This window comes from Manduca sexta, chromosome 25, assembly GCF_014839805.1.
Source record: "Manduca sexta isolate Smith_Timp_Sample1 chromosome 25, JHU_Msex_v1.0, whole genome shotgun sequence".
In the NCBI taxonomy this organism is placed as follows: Eukaryota; Metazoa; Arthropoda; class Insecta; order Lepidoptera; family Sphingidae; genus Manduca; species Manduca sexta.
In genome coordinates, this window is record NC_051139.1 from 9,727,719 (window position 1) to 9,747,528 (window position 19,810).

A 19,810-nucleotide genomic window follows, 5' to 3' on the forward strand; every position below is an offset into this window, starting at 1 on the left:
TTATTTTAATGTTGTATAGAAGCTATTATTTTAAGCGGCGATAGCCTAGTTGGTTGTGGAACGGACTGCCGAGACGAATGTCCGCAGGTTCAAATCCCAAGGGCACACACCTCTGATTTTTCTAATAAATTATGTGTGTATTCTTTGTGAATTATCGCTTGCTTTAACGGTGAAGGAAAACATCGTGAGGAAACCTGCATACCTGAGAAGTTCTCTATAGGAATTTCGAGGGTGTGTGAAGTCTACCAATCCGCACTAGGCCAGCGTGGTGGACTAAGGCCTAATCCCTCTCAGTAGTAGAGGAGGCCCGTGCTCAGCAGTGGGCAAGTATATAATACAGGGCTGATATCATTATTATAGAAGAAAGAAGCTTGTAAGGTAGTTAAATTATATATTGTGTGTAACTCTTCATCAATTTTATTTTGCTGTAAAAAAGAAAATATAATTCTTATTATAAGTAATAATTTCAGTTTAAAAGAGTTTATGGAAAATCTAATGTTACAGTGGAAGCACCCCTCTCATTTTATTGGTTATAAGAAGAATTAGTTACTAAGTATTTTTCAAAGTTTATAGATCATTTTGGACATACATAGTATAATATTTTATGCCACATCTGTTCATATTTCTCACTCTATTACTATTTTTTAGTTAACACTTTTCATAATATTCTAAATTTCTTTAATAATATTATTTTCATACTTCTTTGTTTGACATTTACAGACCAAAGCTCTTTAATAGGAATCAAATACGACTCGATATATTCGTATGAGCTGAAATAAGGGTATCGATATTTCCACCGTTTTCCATATTTAATCCTCATTTTAAATAAAAAATTACTACTATCAATATTTATTATTATTTGAATATCAGTGAAAAGACTCGGTACGTTAACGCGAGTGAAAATTGGCGACCCATGGCACATGTTCAGCCAGGGTACCTTTTTTAAGCAATAGTTGTGAACTTTTCTTAGGTACGATTATAGCTAGCAATAATTAATCTGTTTAAATGAGGCTGCCTCATTAACAATTCTTTTAAACACACACTCATTAATTTGCTTCAATGTTTCACTTTTTTATGTTGAGCACAAATGTTAATTTATTCTAATTATGGTTCTAAATATGCTGTCTCATAACGTTTCTTTCAAGTCATTAGTTATAGTCATAATATTTTGTTGGCACACATACACAGACTATGTCGTCTGTACTTTATAATCCTCATACAAAAGGCAAAATAATCATTCATACATTCTTAAAGAATATTTCACTAAACATGATACGACTCTACATTACTTTTATTCCTGATAAGATTACAGTTTTAAGGTATTACAACTCCTTGTGTATAAGTTTCTTTATTTTTATTATTTTACCAAGACTTATAAGTTATATACTTAAGTATAGTATCGAATATATAATATTATAACTAGTACAAAAAAACGCATATCATTGTTAAGTACTGTATTTATGTTGAAACAATACATTGTGTTCATATCGTGCATACGTGATATTACGTTGATACATAGCATAAATAAATTCTACGTTAATACTTTAGTCATGACGTGTCTCTTATTCATCATTTCATGCATGCAATAATGCTAGCGTATCGAAACGGTATGGACATCTTGTTGTGTGGTTAGTTGAAAATACCACTACGAGTGTTTTAGAGAAATTTGTGGTTTGAACATATTAGTCGATGTAGGTAATGCACGTTTTCTTCTTTTCTATGAATAAAGAAGCAGAGATAAAGTCTATTCCCTAGAAATTAAGTTCTTGAAATCTATTTTAAGAAATAAATTAACATGAAGTTTTAATGTCAAAACGAAACAATTAATAAAATCACGTAAATTTTAACTAAGAAAAATACTGAATACATATAATATGTTTATTTCCATTTGAAGAAATAAAAGTATAATTTCTATAAGTAAGTAAGACTTTAGACTTTGAAACTATGAATCACTGTAGCGACAGTAATTATTCAAAGTTTTTTTCTCTATTATTAGAGAAGAACCGATTTGCGTGTTTATTTCTCGCTGTTATATAATTTATCTACTTATATTTATGTATTGTTACATTTTTTCTACATGACTCGTTTGTTTAGCTAATTTAAATTCCAAATGGTGTCAAACAACGTATTATACTTACATAAATTTTTGCTAATAAATGATTATAAATCGTCGTCGTCATTATAAAATCAAATAAGTCATTACCGATTCTTGAATTTAATGTCGATTCGAAATTTAAATAAATATATTCTATTCAATATCTACGTAAACATTCGACTTATTATGTGTATAGCAACAACTTAGCGCGTAACATAAACAATACACGACAGCACTAACTGGTTTGGCTAATTTCGTCTTGATAAGTAAATAAATTCCCGTTACAGCGCTCGTTGACCCAATGGTCTCTTGGCTGCAGCGTCAGACGCGGGTAATATTCGGTGGCGTTGCATCTGGAGCATCGGCCTGTTCACTAATTTACTATCATATGACGCATACAATTACGCAGGATGTTGATAATGTCTTCCATTCATTAAACTTCTGATACAACTCGAGTAATTGTTTCTTCGATTTCTATTTATAAATACGATCTATGTTTATGTGTTGTGAATCACGAAGTTAACTTATAAGTCTGATATACCCGCGTATTTGTTCTCTTTAGCCGTGATTTTACCTGTTATGTTTTTTGGGACTGTATTTTCAACGTTGACATTGGATTGTTGCGTTGTTTGGGTAGTATTAAAAATTTTATTGTCTGGTTCACAAACATTTATTTTTCGTTAAATGCGATCGAATATCTAGCTTCTATTGGCTTGCTGTGCATACTAAGCGATTTGGAAGCTAGTTTGAGTCTATTATTAACACTTATAATTATCACACTTCTATATGTATGTCCCTGGAAATGTCAATGCTATAATGCTAATCCTAGGAGATACAAATGTTCTCCCTGTTGTCTGTGACTGTTGCATAGTTATAATAAACATTGATATTTGAACGATACTTAAAATACCACGTGATAGTTAAAATTATATAATTATGTATATAACCTATAGTAGTCATCGAATGAGAAAAAATAAATAGCGTTAAAATAGTAGGTATATTGAATATATTGTGGATAATTTAGATTTCACGAAATAAACAAAAGGACTGATATTGCTAATTGTTTGTATAATAAATTGGTTTCCTTAAACCGGGTTTTATACATGTGAAATACCTATATTACTCCGAGTTATAAACATATCTCCGTAAATTCCCAAAGGATTAACACGAAGACTAATTTTGTTCTTGAAAGAGGAAAATATTTTTCTAGGTATATTGAAAATGAAGTATTGTTAGTATTTTTAGCAGATGTTTTAGTTTGTAATCATTTCTATGGCATAGTATTGTAGGTAGCATCTAGAATATTATATTGTTTAGTAGGTTTTTGCTTAATTTTTAGTTAGATCATAATATATTATTGCTAATTATAAAATTAAAGCAATATTGAAAAAATATTTATATAATTTTTTTGCATCACATAAGTACTATGAAGATATAAAATTTCATATGACAAGCAATCAATATATATAAAATACTGGTAACTTGATGCGTAGTACATTATCAATGATAAATGAAGTCCTTTCTTTGAAACGTTATTTATTCAACGCTACTTGAATGAGATACTCAAAGGATCTACATTAAATCAAGGACTGATTTTAACAGCGTTTGACGCATAGAGCCACTAACTTGCCTGTCGAGCTTGCTACTTGCTCGGCTGCTACTAACTTGCCCTGTGTCAACAATGAACCAACGCGCGCTCTCCAACGCTCCCCTATTTTAAAATCTATAAGTTTAGTTAGTTGCGTCTGCACAATTCATGGCGTCCATCCACGTTTATTTTCTCTTTCAGACTAAACAATTATCATACTCACCAATTGTAAGCTAAACAAATCCAAGCAATCCAATTTCGGAGTCATTGCATTATGCACTATACATTCAACAACACTATTGACACAAAATTATTCCATAAATATTCTCACAATCACTGTAAACACGAAAGTATCACAGAACCAGCCACAAATCTCGGAGGTCGTAAGCGGTCGGTAAGTGGGATAGTGTAACTGATTGGTAGAGCTGTGTTTCTCTCTACAATGGCAGCACCACCGTTGTGCCGGCGAGCAGCACTGTGACGTGGTATCGCGTCGCACTCGGCGGGGGTACTGGTGCGAGTCGCGGTAGAGTCGCCCCTCCATCTCGCCGCCCAAACTTGTCCGACAGGCTTCTCTACTTCAATATGCGCGTGCGCCGATGCCACGTTTACTACTCGATACAACGTTGCCAGTTCTACTATTTTTTGTTTTGTATTGACGCTTTCAAATGAGGGGCCATAAAATAGAAACGTAGGTATTGCGTACCTACTCTGACGTCTTAAAATTATGAGATCTCCGTCCTGCGACGTCAATTTTTTAATATTCGTCAAGGGTTCTTTCATTATCCCGTACATCGAGATCCTTATTATATGTATTTGTACTGTAGTACTACATAAATAATGTTATTAGTCGCTTATACGTCTTAAATAAATGAAGAGGAAGCAAAGAGATATGCTAAATACCACTATGTATGTAGCATATTTTTTTTATCTAGAGTGATTATATAGCTAATATTATTATTATTATTTTGAAAGTGATAAATTTTGAGCGAGGGACCAATAGGCACATGTGGCAGTCGCAGTTTATTTTCTTTATTATAGAGAACACCCCTCGCTAGCCAGGTAGATGTGACGGGTCTCACAATTTGGGATAGATTTTGTTCGAGAAATGTTAAGTGTTGGTGTTATTCGTATGAAATGTACAAAGAAATCTCACTTCATTGTTTATAGTTTTAAGTATTTAGGCAAGTTTAGTGATTTTAAAAAGTAAAGTGTAATTAAGTACAAGTGAATTTTTTACTTCGGACAAATAAACTGCGAAGAACAGCGGAGTTTTGGGTGATGGTAGAGACATTACTGTATACTCGCTGGTGTAATATAGGTTTTATTTAATAAACAGTGTTAATATTTAAGGAAGTTTGTATATTCAATTTATTTTTGTGGCATGGGGTTGGGTCTTTAAATTTAACTTAAAACTAATTGATTTTATAGGCTTATCGTAGCATAAGACCATAATATAAGAATACCTTTTTTATGTAACTTTATAAATTTTCATAAAAGTTATCACGCGTGTATTGGAGCTAGAGATCAGATGATTTTAGCAACAATTAAAAAACTTACACCATTACTGCTATTAAAATTTGTATTGTTTCAAGTTGCGTTATCTCTCTGTAGAATTACCTACAGCTTAAATAAAGTTTGTAAGTTAACGTTCCTATATTTCGAAAAGTGCCGTAAATTCTCGGTTGACTAGCACTGGAAGCTCTATTAAAACCCACGAGCAGTTTATTATCTGCGAAGTAGGGAGACTGAGAAAAATGCAAATTTTAAAGATTGTAATTTGTGAGATTCGACTTCGCTATATTTTATGCTTATGAATGAATACAGAAATGTAAAACCGACCGCTTTTATATTTCTGTGGCAGAAATATATGCGGGGCGCTACCTGGGATTCTACCTGCGGTATATTCATGCAAAAAATCTTAAGTCAAAACTTAGCTAACGAACAACGTCACGCGTCTTATTGTTAAGTTTGATTTTAGATTGTAACGACAGGGAATAAGTATCATATTCACTAAGCATTAGTTAATGGGCGACATGTGGTGCGCGCTAGTTGAGGTATCGTAGGAAAACAATGTCTAGTTGATAATACCTTACAGGTACTCGATGTAGTCATCGAGTCATGTTACGCGTCATTTGACAACTTCGCATGTTGGCTATCTTGGTGTACAGGCGTTACCTAATTAAAATGCAGCCAGGGTCAAATTGGCGTGGCAAAACATAATTAATTATTCCTTATCAAGGTCTTTGTTTTAAGAGAACATGCAGTCAAACATCTCTACCAAAATACCAACATCTCTACCAAATTTTATTCTTTAATTATGATCTCAAAACATCACCCCCTACTAAATGCTTACCGATGTGCAGGTATTTTGAGTAAATTTCGTAAAACTTAAAATAGTTATCGAAAATTTTAGTACCAAGTACCATACACTATGTATCCGGAAGAGTTTATTAGCTAATGGCTAAACAAACTCATCTCGGTTTAGTATAACGTATTACGGAAGATAAGTAAGAAGAGGGCCAAGATGGTTGATAGGAAGAGCAGGTAATGCGATTGGCGGGCACGCCGCTGAGGGTTATCGCGCACATTTGTCACAACCAGCCACCCATTTAGCATATGATAAAATGGACCCTAAACTACATAGATTCAGTGCAGCACGAAAGTTATATAGTTTATATCGTTATCCTTGCGAAATAAAAAAAACATTTTATTTGGAAAGTTATTGTGCTCGCGTTGCCTTAACTTGGTGTAACTTAGCTCCGAATTACGTTATCTGATATGAAACGGTTTACGATCTCGCCGGAGCCTATTTGCATATCAGCGCGGGTGTGGGTGCGAGTGCCGAGTGCGCCACAAGCCAGGACAATATATTTCACTGAGACGTCGTTATCTACGGCTATTGTACCAAACAGTAAGAACAGCGTCTTTGCACTGGCGGTATCAACGAGCATACAAAGTTTGAAATGTATATAATATAACAAATTATATGCATACGTTTTTTGATTTTTCATTTTCCATTATAAAGTTCGCAGGTTTCTTTAAACTTTTCATTACCTAACGCTTCATGCTATGCAGGCGATATTATGTCAAAGGACAAGTTTGAATGACTTCCGATTGCGGCGAATGGGTACGTTGTAAAATAAACACTTTAAAAGTTGTCCAGACTTGTAGTATCTTCGATAAAACGATAATGGTTATCCGGGATATTCCGTGTGCCAAGAAGGGTGGTGGGGAAGATATCGGCTAGACGGAGCTGCGCTAACGACACCGCTCGACAATTCATTCTTTCGAGAAACGGCTGCATCTTCCCGACAGAGCGCTCAGATAGTACGTAAAGCGCGCTATTTGTCATCGACATAGCCGTCTTATTGGTTCATTGCGCTAAAATTATAAATTTTTTGGCACGTTTTTGTGTACTTATTGGCCAGACTAAATTTTTATTTGATAATTGTGTTAAACGAGTTGGTCGTAAATAACATAGAGATGTCGATATGTTAGCCTTTTAAAGTAAGGAAAATTAACTTCTTTTATGTCATTTACGTTTTCTCCGAAGATTTTTAGGCTGAACTATGGTTTATTCCGGTGTGTATTCAATTTATTAGAAAAACAAAAGTTAGGTATTTCTTTCTAAGAAATACTCTTTGTACCTCCATGTTTAGTAGCTAATGACTACTTACTGTTCATACAGCATGATCACAATAATGAACCGTTCAATTGGATGTTTTAATAGAACGTAACGACACAAATAACAGCACAACATCTTAACAAGTTTTTATTGCGCTCCGTTAAATAGTTGGTGCGACGTTGTACGTTCTCGTCCTTTGCAGTCCACTATTTATCAACACTGTAGATTTACAAAACCGGACAATGAAACGCCAGCTACAGCGACAATCAAAGCATTAAAGCGAGCATGCGGTATTATGTGAGATGATTAAAATAAACCTCGACATATTGTGGCGGTATAGCTTATAACAGGTGATATAAAGCATGGTGCGGTCGCGCGCAGACGATCTAGTTCCAAACAAATGCAAATTGAGCGGCCGCTAGGCTCGCCGAGCTGAACATCCGTTTAATGGTGAGGTATTGTACTCGGCGCACTAATGGCCGCGTAATTGGCACGGGGTCAGTGGCGGTCAGCCGCAATTTCACCTGGAGTGTGCTCTTTTAACGTGCGACATCGAGATCACGTCATCACGCGTGTATAATAAAAAAAAATCATACGTAATTGAATTTCGTATAGAATCCCTTTTCCTAATTGCCTTATTTATTGCATCGTGGATGCTAAGTAAGCACTTTCGAGTAGGTCTATTTATTTATATAAACTGAGTCCGAGGCGGTACCGCTAAGGCTATTATTTTTTCAGTATAAGATATGTTATTAAAGTCAATAAATATCACGCGTCATGTGACGATTAAATTGAAAAAAATAACATATCAACTAAATAATTGTTACTAAACAATTTTAAGTTTATTTTTAAGTATTTAAGAAATTTGATCTTAGCAATAAATTTAAATCGTTTCTTTATTAAAACTATCATGAAAAAATACAAAAAGTAATGTTAAAGAAGGTAAAGCCGTACGTAACTACTATGCAATAGAACCATAAAATTATTATGGCCATTATCGTATTTAGAAAATTTAAAATTAGATATACTTAGGTTATAACTTATATTTATAAACATTACACATGTCATAAGTCATCAGTACATATGTGCACTTATATTAAAAATTTCATGCGGGTTTTTCTAACATTGATGTGACATTGTGTTTTGTTATTAGGGTTCCGTTACTCAAAAGGAACCATCCATCTGTTCGTCTGTCAAGACCCTTTTGTACAGAAACGCGTAGAAATATGTGAAAATTTATATAAAAAATCCGGGTCTATATTCTCCTCAGCGGTGAAAAATACAATCTTGTAAGTCAATGCGATTGTGAGATATGACTGTTTGTCACATCTTTTGTGACTTCACAAGGAATCAAAACCTATAGAGTGCTTCCGGTGTACCTAGAATCAAGCAAGTAAAACAGGACATGTAAAAAATACTTAAAACCATAAATATGTACTTTAACAGCAAAAAAGCTAATTTACTATCACAAATTTAGTATCTGTGATTAATGTAGCAAAGTTAAGTTCGTCAAGTTCGAACTTATATACTAATTAGTTTTAATTACCAAATAAAAGAAATGAGGTAATTAGAAGAGGTAAGACATTAAAAATTTACAGTCCGAATTATTATTTATATGTAAATGACAAAGCTACGACGAGATAATAAGAAAGAATGCATAAGAAACGATTATTTAATTAATGGCAAAAGGAAATAGTCAAAATTAATAAGGTGTATGAATTGACTTATGGATGTTAGAAAACAAGAATTACGAATCAATGTAACAAATATTTATTATTTTTACGGATAATTTAACGATATCGTATTTTGGTTATTTTTTGTCAAATATATGTTTAGTAATGGCAACAGATAATAAATAGTTTTTATTTTTGTCAATTAAAACTATTCGTTTTTACTTACCTACAAGTTTGTACGGAACCCTCGGTGCGCGAGTTCAACTTGCTCTTTTCCGTTTTTTTAAATAGATATTCCCGTAATCATTTTATTACGTCCACATATGACTAAATGTGGTTTCATTATAATTATAAATTCATGTGGGTTTTTAAACATGGTATTTCCTGAATATATATTAATTTATTATTCTTCGTAATAAGTATTATTACAATGGTTACATACACCATTGTTAGAGGTGCATGTTACGTAATATGAACGTTGCGTTGAGGTTTATGATGCGAGTGGGTACCGTGTGTATAAGATAAAGAGATAAGCGACGAGGCTCACGTGTCAGCTGTCGTGTCCTTGTTCGGGTGCTGCTCTCTCGGCCGCAGGAAGTGGCTTATTGTGTCTCGGTGACCCGCATCCACTGCCGCCGCCGAGCTACTAGAATTAACGTCCAAAACAAGTAAAACTAAAAATATGTGTGACTGTTTCTCACAGTTAATTAAGCTGGAAATTGTTCATTAAAAAAGAATGTCTGATGAATTCATGTATTCTTGCAGCAGATAAAATATTGTCCTCGCGCTTTTGTTTCTATTTTACTTTCATTTTATATTTATTCTACATGCTTTTGCCGGTGAAATATTTTCTTCGCTTTGTGTATGCAAACGACACATTTCAATTTTCAACATCGAAAGCATTGTGCGGCAATTGTGGAAAAATCAATCACTCTAGTGCAGCACAAGGCGTATTGGATCTATAATGGGCCCATAACCTGGTTCATGTTTCTTTTGCTCTAATCTTTCGGCGTTAAAATATATTCCAAATCCGTTCTTTCTTTTCAGTCATCATCCACTGGTCCATTTTTGCTTTCGTCTCTTCCGGCCATCTTCGTACATATTCCTACATATTTTATTGAATATTTGATATTAGCTATAAGTCAGAAATTTAATTTATTTTAATATCGCATAGGCTTCCACAGATCCACTTCTTTGAATTTCTTGGTTTCCGTTTGTATTTGATACATAAATTTTCCAATAGTAGCGATTAGTGGGTACCGTCATAATAGTAAAACCATGAACCATGATTTTTTATTTTGATTTACTTGTGGGTACTCAAAATGATTTATAAGACGTTTCTATTTCTGGACCTCCTTCAATTTGTATTCTTATAAAATATGAACTCTCAGAAGGGTTGAGTGGAGCGTGGAATTCCGGAAGCATGCAATGCGTAGTAATTACTGAGTGTGACGTCACGGCTCATGCGTCGTTTCTTCGCTGCCTTCGCTCCCACGCGAAATGCCGACCTCTTATCGTGACAATTAAATCGCACTGACCCGCAACATGTGAACCGAGCTCTCTTTGAGTTAAATTTTCTCAATGGCACTGTTATATACGTTGTATTAATTGTATTCGTGTTAATTAAAGACGTTGTAATTAATCATCATGCTGGAATAATTGCATGTACACAAAAACGATACAGGATTAATCTTTTTTTAACACGCTTTTATTATAATTTGTAATCATGGCTTCTAAGTGGTACCTATTTCTGAATCTTATAATTAGATTGAAATTTTTGATTATTTAAAAAAACACGGTATTTTTTGAAAGTATTTATGTGTGTACTCGCGGAAACGTATAAAGTACGACAGTAAAAAGTTTTCTAAAACCGCAAAGCATCCGGTGGTTGACGACAGGGAAAAATAAGTATAATTAATCTCGTGTCAGTAAAGTGTATGAGAAAATAAAGCTAGAGTTGAATTAGTCAAGCCGTGAGATCAAGGAAACAAAAGTCGGCAGACACGACGCGGCACACCATCGCAAAATGCAGTTTCCCACAACTAGCAATATATTGTTTGAGTTGCTTTGTGCTAGCGATATAAACGCAGTGTTTGTTACTAATCAGTTAGGACAAAAATATTGTAAGGACAATGGGCAATTTTATTCAGTTTTTCGCAACACACCAATGCTTCTGTGCGCACGCCACGACGTTTGCACTTAGATTTCACACGACAATATTATGCTGTAGCTTGTGTAGTTTTTAGTTGAATCAGGGTTATTTCGGTATCGTTCAAGGAGAAATAGAGACAATTTAGTTACATTGTTTGTCTATAAGAATGAGTTCTAAACTCAACAAGATACGCTGTAAGTCTGTATTAACTTACATAGTTGGAAAATAATAAAATTTTATACATAATGCTGTTTCTAGCAAATAAACTTTTGAATTTTGAATTGGGGAAAAAGATTAATATAACTGTAAATAATTTAAATAATTATAAATTACGTTATTCGGTTCCTAGGTACAGGTAACCATGCTACTCGTCGTTCTGTGCATGTAATACATACATTGATTTATAATATTGAATATAATAAATTAATTTAACTTTATGTGGTTTGTCTCGAAGAACATTGCTGAAATACATAAAATAAAGCATATTGAGTACTTCTAAATATGTATCTAATAACGTGACCATTACGATATCCGAAGATGTGCTCAATGCTTAGACTTTGATCGGATAATTTCGTAATGCCATGCACTGCCAATGATGCTCACGAGTAAAGGTGCTATTAGTGGCGCAACCAAGTCGCTCCGGCCGGCTTGTATACACATAACATTTAACACGTTCCTAGCACTCATAAAATAAGCATAAAACCACTAGAGAAATACATTACGGATATTTGCTTTAAAATTAAAAGATAAACAATACGTTTATTTAATAATGTGTGCCAAGCTTGTTTTAAATTAGTATAAGTTCTCGTAAATATTTAGATGTCCCGATGCAGGTTGCTTTGCATATACGACCCATTTTAAATTATTTTCTTGAAGGTTAGTATAGCAAAATAATTTTCCAGTAGTTGTTATACAAATTAATGGTTGAAATATCGATAGCGACATCGATGTCTGCACTCCGGAACCCGAGCTCGTCTTTTGCATGCTGTGGGTGTCGATTACGCCCTGGAAACGGGATGTTGTGGTAGAGAAGTAACAGGATCCTTTCTTTTGATTATTTCTTTTAGGTAAATTATGCGTATTAAATTTACAACAATGTTCTACGGAGCAATGAAAAAGCATGAGTATTACTAAAGCAGGCATCATTCTGAAATCATTCAGGGTTCTTTTTTGTGTGACGCAATCTTCAACATTTATTCAGGTTCAATAGAATTATGAACATACATAATTTTGAAGTAAAGGTTATTATTACCATTTTTCAGAAGAAGGTCTATTACGAGAACGAGTAAAGGTGCATTTTATTTTATACTGAATGTTCAGAAGATCTATATTCTAACTCTCTATAAGACATATAATTGAAACAGCTACATATAATATTATAATACTCAAATATTTCTTGCAAAAACTGATCGTCCATTAGCTTTTAACGCAGGCGTTCTAAATTTCGCAACAACAGCACAACATTCAGTAAACAAAAATAGAAACGGGCTGATGTTTTGTTGTAATGTTAACATCCTGTCGGCTCGCGTGCCCTTTTTGTCCAGTTTTGCGATGTTATGTGCTTGTTTAGCGGACAACGGACGTCCGGAGGTCCGGAGGACGTCGCCAGATCCCACAGATACAACTTAATGCTGATGCATGCCAGATATACACCATTGTTTACTGCTCAAAACGTTCAATGTTGTTAATTATGAAAGTGCGTACAATAGAAACCTGTAACAATAGCTTTGTAATGCCAGTTGAATATGTACGTTTTCAATGTAAAATATTTTATCAATAGTTAACGATAAATTTATATTATAATACACATTTATGATAATAATATTTTAGATATCTTTTATACCTCCGTTACAGTCTAAATAATAACACCACAGTGTCTGAATGTTTGTGAGCGCGTCACGCAAGATGTCATGGTACAAATACATTATGGTTTATGCCTTTTACCATCGAGCTGGTCACGGCCGCGACTGCTATCTGTGGAATTTATCACCACGATAACTAACTGCCAAAGTTTTCACTTCGAATCAATTGATTTTCAATATCATGCTCGCCTGCAATTACCATTAAGTAATCTTAGAAGCGACATCGGAATATCGTCTGAGAATTACTAGGCGTTTTCGAGAGTGTGGCCTCAGATTGGTCTTTTACCTCGGTAAAATACCATACTCAATATTTGTACCTTAAATTACAGTAATTAAATATAGTATTGTTTTAAAAATCTATAGCCTTTTGTTTGTGGAAGCCCTTAGAAAACATAATGTCTCTTCAAGTAAATTACTTAGTAGTTTACTTGTCTTGTGAGGCTCGCTTTCTCCGTCCTTATTGGCTTAGGCTTATCCATACACACTATATATTAGTGTGTGATAAACCTAGTCTGTCTAGTAATTATACATTATTGTCCTCTACGATGTGAAAAAAAATCGTCATGTCTTAAAAAATATTGTATCCAGTTAAATCATAAATATTAAAAATACTATTACATTTACTATTTTAACGAAGAGTGCCCCAGGGCCATAGACAAGATGTCTCTCTACAATCATTAACGGTAATAAACCAAAAAAAATAATGTCACGATAATTCTATTGCTACGATATGTTGTTCCTATACATTCTTCTTAGCATTACGATTGTAAAAAGGCATCTATAACCCAGGCAGTGCCAAACATTTCTTTATAATTCTGAATTTTAGATGGCTCTGTTAAAGTTTGCAGGCAGATATAGTGCTTACGTTCAAGAGGGCGACCAGCTCATTTTTCCATTAGGCAGTAGTAAGCTGCAAAAAAAACTAGTTAGGTAATGACCTGGTTATGTAACCTCATACTAGCTGCTCATGTTAATTAGCAAAAAAACCTAATTTCTTCCGTAATTACTTATCAATGCTGCCAAACGGGTACTAATTAACACAAGTAATCAATAAAGTTCTTTTAATTTTGACATTTGCTTGACCAATAACCACTTTATAATAATGTATGATAAATAGAAGGTTTAAAAGATTATTTTAATTAGTGTTTAAACTAACAATACATACATATTTTTCTGTATAACGATAAATATATCATTATTGTATCGTTAAGTGTGAGCACTTCATAATAAAGTACGCCTAAATCCAGTAATTTTAAACGTGCCTGTAAACAGTAATTCCCAGGAATTATCTTTGTTTACAGGAAAGATTCATGAGTTATAACAAACTAGTATTTACTCACAGCATCGCTCGCTTGGAATAAATCATTTATATTAAAAATTGAAATAGAATTTATGAAACGTGTTATACATATTTCACAGTTTTCCATACACAGAACTATTTATAGGTAGTACAAGTTTTCTGCGTCAATTGCATTGGGTTAGTTATTTATTGCTTGCCTTATTAGAACAAAAAGGGCTAAGTAATGTTATAGCGCAGAAATGTAACGCGTCATATGTAATGTTTGCGGTCGAGTATTGCGTGATGTTATAGGACTTGGCCGCGTATTATGTTTGAGATATTACGAGCATTACTTACCCATAACTAAGGACCTTCTGTCTAATTGTTCTACGAGTATATACATTTCAGTTGTTTTGTGAGAAAACAACGGGTAGCTGGCGGTTAACCTAAATTGTTTGATTGCTCACGCTAGTCCTGTGATCCCATCCTAGGCAGGATTCTGTGACCTCACAAATCCGTCGTAAGTGCTTTCAAGAGTGTACAGTCAGCTTCAAAACTGAACAAATTAACAACTTCTTAACGCTGTTACACATGGACTACAATCAAATTATATATCTTTTTAATCTAAAATATTTTAGTGAAGAAAGATAGTTGCTGCAAATAAAAGTTTAATTTTTTTTTTTTATTGGTTCAGTCGTATTTGTGGCGGACAGTACACTACGTTCTTTACCACAGTAAATAATATTAGTAGGCGCTCTACTAAATAACAGTTTATCTATAGCTGTATATTTTTTGTCGATGACTAGGTGCTTATCTTGTGATAAATGTTCATTAACGAAAAAAACACATTGCCGAACAGAGTTAAGATTAGTAAACTAGGTTATTAAATCATTATAATACATGTACCTACTCATTGTTTAATTTGAAGTACAATGTGTTTACATCTTTTTGTCACAATTTAACTTCCGTATATTAAAGGCTTAATCTATCGTATGTTAACTTGTTTTTTTTTTCAAAAACGAGTTTATTTAGTTAAGTTAATCTAAGAGCGTATATTATGTATTTACGTATTTCTAATAAATAATATGTCGCAAATTATAATAGTATGTATTTTAAGAACACTAAGAAACGTTCACAAGTTCGCGATAGAGCTAAATTCAAATATATCGGTAACTGCAGCTCGATGTAAAATTATCAACATTTTGCTTCCAGATGAGTTCGATGTATCTTATTCATAATTAATGCTAGTATCATATTGATAAAAATGTTAATAAAAAATATGACAGACGATTCAATGTAAGCAAGTAGACAGAACACCTTAATATCTATATTTAATATATATAAATATATATTTGTAAGAATCAATTTATTTGATTTTTGAGATCTTTCATGAAAGTTCCATTGAAAATAAACCTAACAAATGTAGATATACATATCTTGGTACTGATTAGCCAGTTATCATAACGAACTGTTCTTGGAAGATTATTATAAAATGTTTTCCAGCTAACCCGTTGTTTGTATGTTTCGTTTTTAAATGAATACCTTATTTGCATAAGCATGGATGTGGAATGGCACCACCCGGGGATTATTTATAATACTTAATGTTCGACACGTTACAACAATAGCCATTGTGAATGATTGACAACACTGAAAAGAACAACCCAGACAATATTTTGGAGTCCATAAAGTCCACTCCATTATGAAGTCTTGTAGTAAATGTGCGAGTACAGTGTAGTACTCTAAAAGATAAATCGCTGGATTACTATTAGAATCAATTTGTACATTTGTTGCAAAAATGAGATTAAACATTTTCATGTTGGCCAAAATTTGAAAAGACATTCATGGTTCCCCTTTTATTACCTTTCGGGGTTGTTGGAATTTTTTACTGAGAAGGATTTATGCTATATATAATTAAATTTGCACATCCAACATAACATACAAAAATTCAGGTGCAAAAAGCAAGGCAATAAACAGCTAGAGTTGTTTTGTTCGCGGAATATATAAACGAGGCTAGTAATCCGTGGCGTTTCCTTATGAACGCGAAGTGTTGTGGGCGTCTGCGCACGGTTACTGCGCTCTACAGTTTATGCTTTCCGAGACTGAAATAGTTCACAATCGTTCGCATCCGTTATTGAACAGCGAGTGCTCCTTCTGGCTTCGTGGAATGAACCTTTAAAAATAACATCCGAATTTCATATGATACTTAATCTTTTGGGCAATATCTTTGTTATAGGTGTCTTCATTGTTGGGTTTTTGTATACAAATGACTTACTTATACGGGACTCTCACTTGAAGGCAAGCACGAAGTCTGTGAATAGTAGCAAAACCACATACAATACCGAATGACACATTACTACACTTATATAAATTAGATTCACAGCAAATGCGAGTATTATACAATTTTATAATTTAGAACTTGATTCACGAGTTAATTCGTAAAATAAGAATTTGTGTTGTTATCTTTGTTTGGAATTTTTTATCCATCTAATTTAAAATACCACAAAATTCTAATATCCAACTGCATGATGGATGTGAGATGACAGCGCATTGAATGAATTTACGAGTGGTACCTACGTGGTCTTTAATACCGCGCAGTGCAGGCGTCGGAAGTGCCGACCGGTTCTAAACATTCCTACATGTCCTACCGACGATCAGTCGCCTCTTCACGTCGCTATACCGATTCCTACATTACTATATTTTAAATGTAAATGAAAGGCTCATTCCATATAAATAAAACTTAATTCCTAAATTGTTTGATACTCAAAGCAAGCGCATGTTTTGGTCTCTTATTATTCCTAAGACTAATTTAAATGAACTAAAAATCACAGTACTGGTTTTTAATAGGTCTACAAAAGTCTTGGCCACCGTGAAATTGATATCGCCGTTGGTTGCTGTAACTAGTTCAACGAGCACACTGTTGTCGAGGGCCGAACCGTAAAATTTTAACCCACCGTAAGGTTTTATTAGCTGCAGTCAGGGCATCCGGTCCCATTTGAGCCACATGCGTATCTCTATATCGATTATAGTCGCGTGATGCATCTCACATTTTTGGTTTAACCGTGACATCCGATCTAATAAGTAATTTAAAAAGGTTTGTGATTTCCACCGGGCATTTTCTCTCTCTTGTCACGTAATGTTTATAATTTATTCCGTCTAATAAGCATGCTTTATCCACCATTAAATGCGATTGAATCTAGCCATTTTATAAACCGAAAACCGGTTAGCAGCATTAATAGAAGGCCCGACATTAGTGTGTTTTCGTGTTGCCATTTATAAATTATCCCTCAGGGAGACAATAGAATAGTCTCCGCCATTAAATGAGCAAAAAATCACGCCAACGCCAATTTTGATGTGGGGTAAGTGCCTTAAACTTAGATTGTTGTTTAATGCCGTCGTTTAAATGTTAAGCAACTTTACAGTTTTAACTTGTACATGTGTAATGTAAGTGCTCCAAAGCACGAATTCGCTCGAATGGAGCAAGTTCTCTTAGTTTTAAGTGAATTATTTTATGTTGAAGGTAATATTTAGTTTCACCTTGATCGAAATACTGGACGTGTTTCGAAATTGTTTATAAATGTATCGCACTTGATTCAACTAAAATTAGTGCTGCTGATATTGCCATGCTTTTAGAGATCTCAGTTACGGTACCTCTTTGTTGATTTGAGCGCTTATTATCAGATTCAAAGGTTTACGAGTTTTTTTGCTATAACGAGATAAGCAACGAGCCAGTTCGCGTTTCACAATAAGTACACGAATGATATAATCATGACGAGAGAACTAAAATAGCTTGGAATTCGTTCACGTAGTTATTGAATGAGCGGGACGACGGTAGCGTCTTGCAGAGTGCCGGCTCAAATTGTTGATTACAAAAGAGCAGCAATTGAGATGTCAGAGCCGCAGGAAACATACAGATTGAAACTTATGTCTGCACTGCAACACAATCCCTACTCGTCTAGCTCACGCATTGTTTAGTACTATGGTTGCATAGTAAGAGCCATTTAAATTAGACCATAGCTTAGTTAATCAAAAATATCTACGTTGTGTACGATTTAAGAAATCAAATATGGTTAGCAGGATAGAATAAATTCAAACGGGTTTAATGATATAAGAATCTTAATTACATTTTAATTACATATGTACAACATTGCCAGTATTACGTAGCATGATAATTACGAAAAAACAAGTAATAGATGTTATAGCGAAAGTTACAAAACGTACATGTCGCTATTGTACGCTGTTCCGGTAGGCTATTGTTTGCAAATGAATCATTCACTGTCGCTGTTTTATTTTTTAACATGGCTTAGTTTTGTAATAACATAAGGAATATAAAAGTTTGAAAGTCTTTATTTCATTTAACCGAAAGAATCCAAGGCCATTAGGGAGAAAGTATGGTTTGGGACTGTGGTTAAAGTGTGAGCGTTTTTCTACATAAATGATGTAAAGCGTTGTGACGCATGGAATTTCACCTACCGGTTTGAATGTGGAGTTAAATTTTAGCATCACGCGATTGCTGAGACAGGAGTTGTGTGGTAAAGGAAAAAACTATTTTACGTTTTTACTTTTAAAACCGATATAAATTTAATAAGAAACTTTTTAAGTGATTGTGTTGCTTTTGTACTGTATCGGTGTATTGGGTGTATTGGGGTATAAATGAATTAAGTCCAAATATACGAGTACTTCTAACACAGCGTAAGTTCATGCCTGCATGCTCCTGAGGGTAAGTAAAGGTGCATTCAGAGAAGGCCCTGGCGTTATGCTTGTTTGCGGCTAACCCATATTGGGCACAAATTGCAGTTCCAGGCAAATCACTTAGGATTTTAGAATCACAACGGCGGCGGATATTGATTTCGTGATGCCTCAGGCGCAGCCTCGTCTGGAGACTTCTTATAAATCTTTCTGAGAATAACATTGTGTGCAAAAATTATAAAATAACACTGTCTAGTGTGCGAAATTGTGTCGAGTAAATGCTAATGTGGTTCAATCCTATTATATGGGATCTAATAGAGCTGACCAAATGTGGATTTGATACATCTCTATACTTAATGCATGATCTTATGTATCTATGTACATGCATGTATACCTGTTACATGACTCATTTATTGATGCTAAATGTGATCATCCAGGCGTTTTGTATGCGAAGTAGAATCGCATTGTGGCAGGTTTTGTCTACACTATGAATGGATCCAATCAGAGTGGTAAATCTGGGTTACAGTAAGCTGTCGTGAATTTAGATGCGGTCAGTGAGATTCCCCTGAATGTGTAATGGTCACTTACCATCAATCCGTTGTAAGGTTGTTGCAGTGGTTGTAGCGTTTTTCTGTGGAGTAAAAAACTCATTACAATCGATCTAGGCTTTTTTATAACACATATGCCTTGTTATGTGAGTATAGTATGCACAAATCGTGTAACAACTGTATTTTACATATTTGAAAGTGGCTAGGAAGCAATTAGACTGCTTATAGTAAAATTATAGACTCTTCGTGTGTAAAAATTTCTAATTGAATAACGTATGTTCACAGAGGCATAAAAAATC

The 19,810-nt window shown here is 34.1% G+C and overlaps 1 protein-coding gene across 2 annotated transcripts in view; it reads right to left on the bottom strand.

Moving 5' to 3' along the window:
• Positions 1-19,570, bottom strand: part of LOC115449023 (semaphorin-1A) — a 34,907-nt gene extending 15,337 nt beyond the window's left edge. The window contains exon 1 of one of the 2 annotated variants that reach the window (XM_037442622.1): positions 19,552-19,570. The gene's annotated coding sequence lies outside the window, so the exon portion shown is untranslated. Of the gene's footprint in view, positions 1-3,906; positions 4,209-19,551 lie in introns of those variants that run through there. The other variant, XM_030176738.2, reaches the window with a different exon arrangement.
• Between the last annotated feature and the right edge of the window lie 240 nt (positions 19,571-19,810).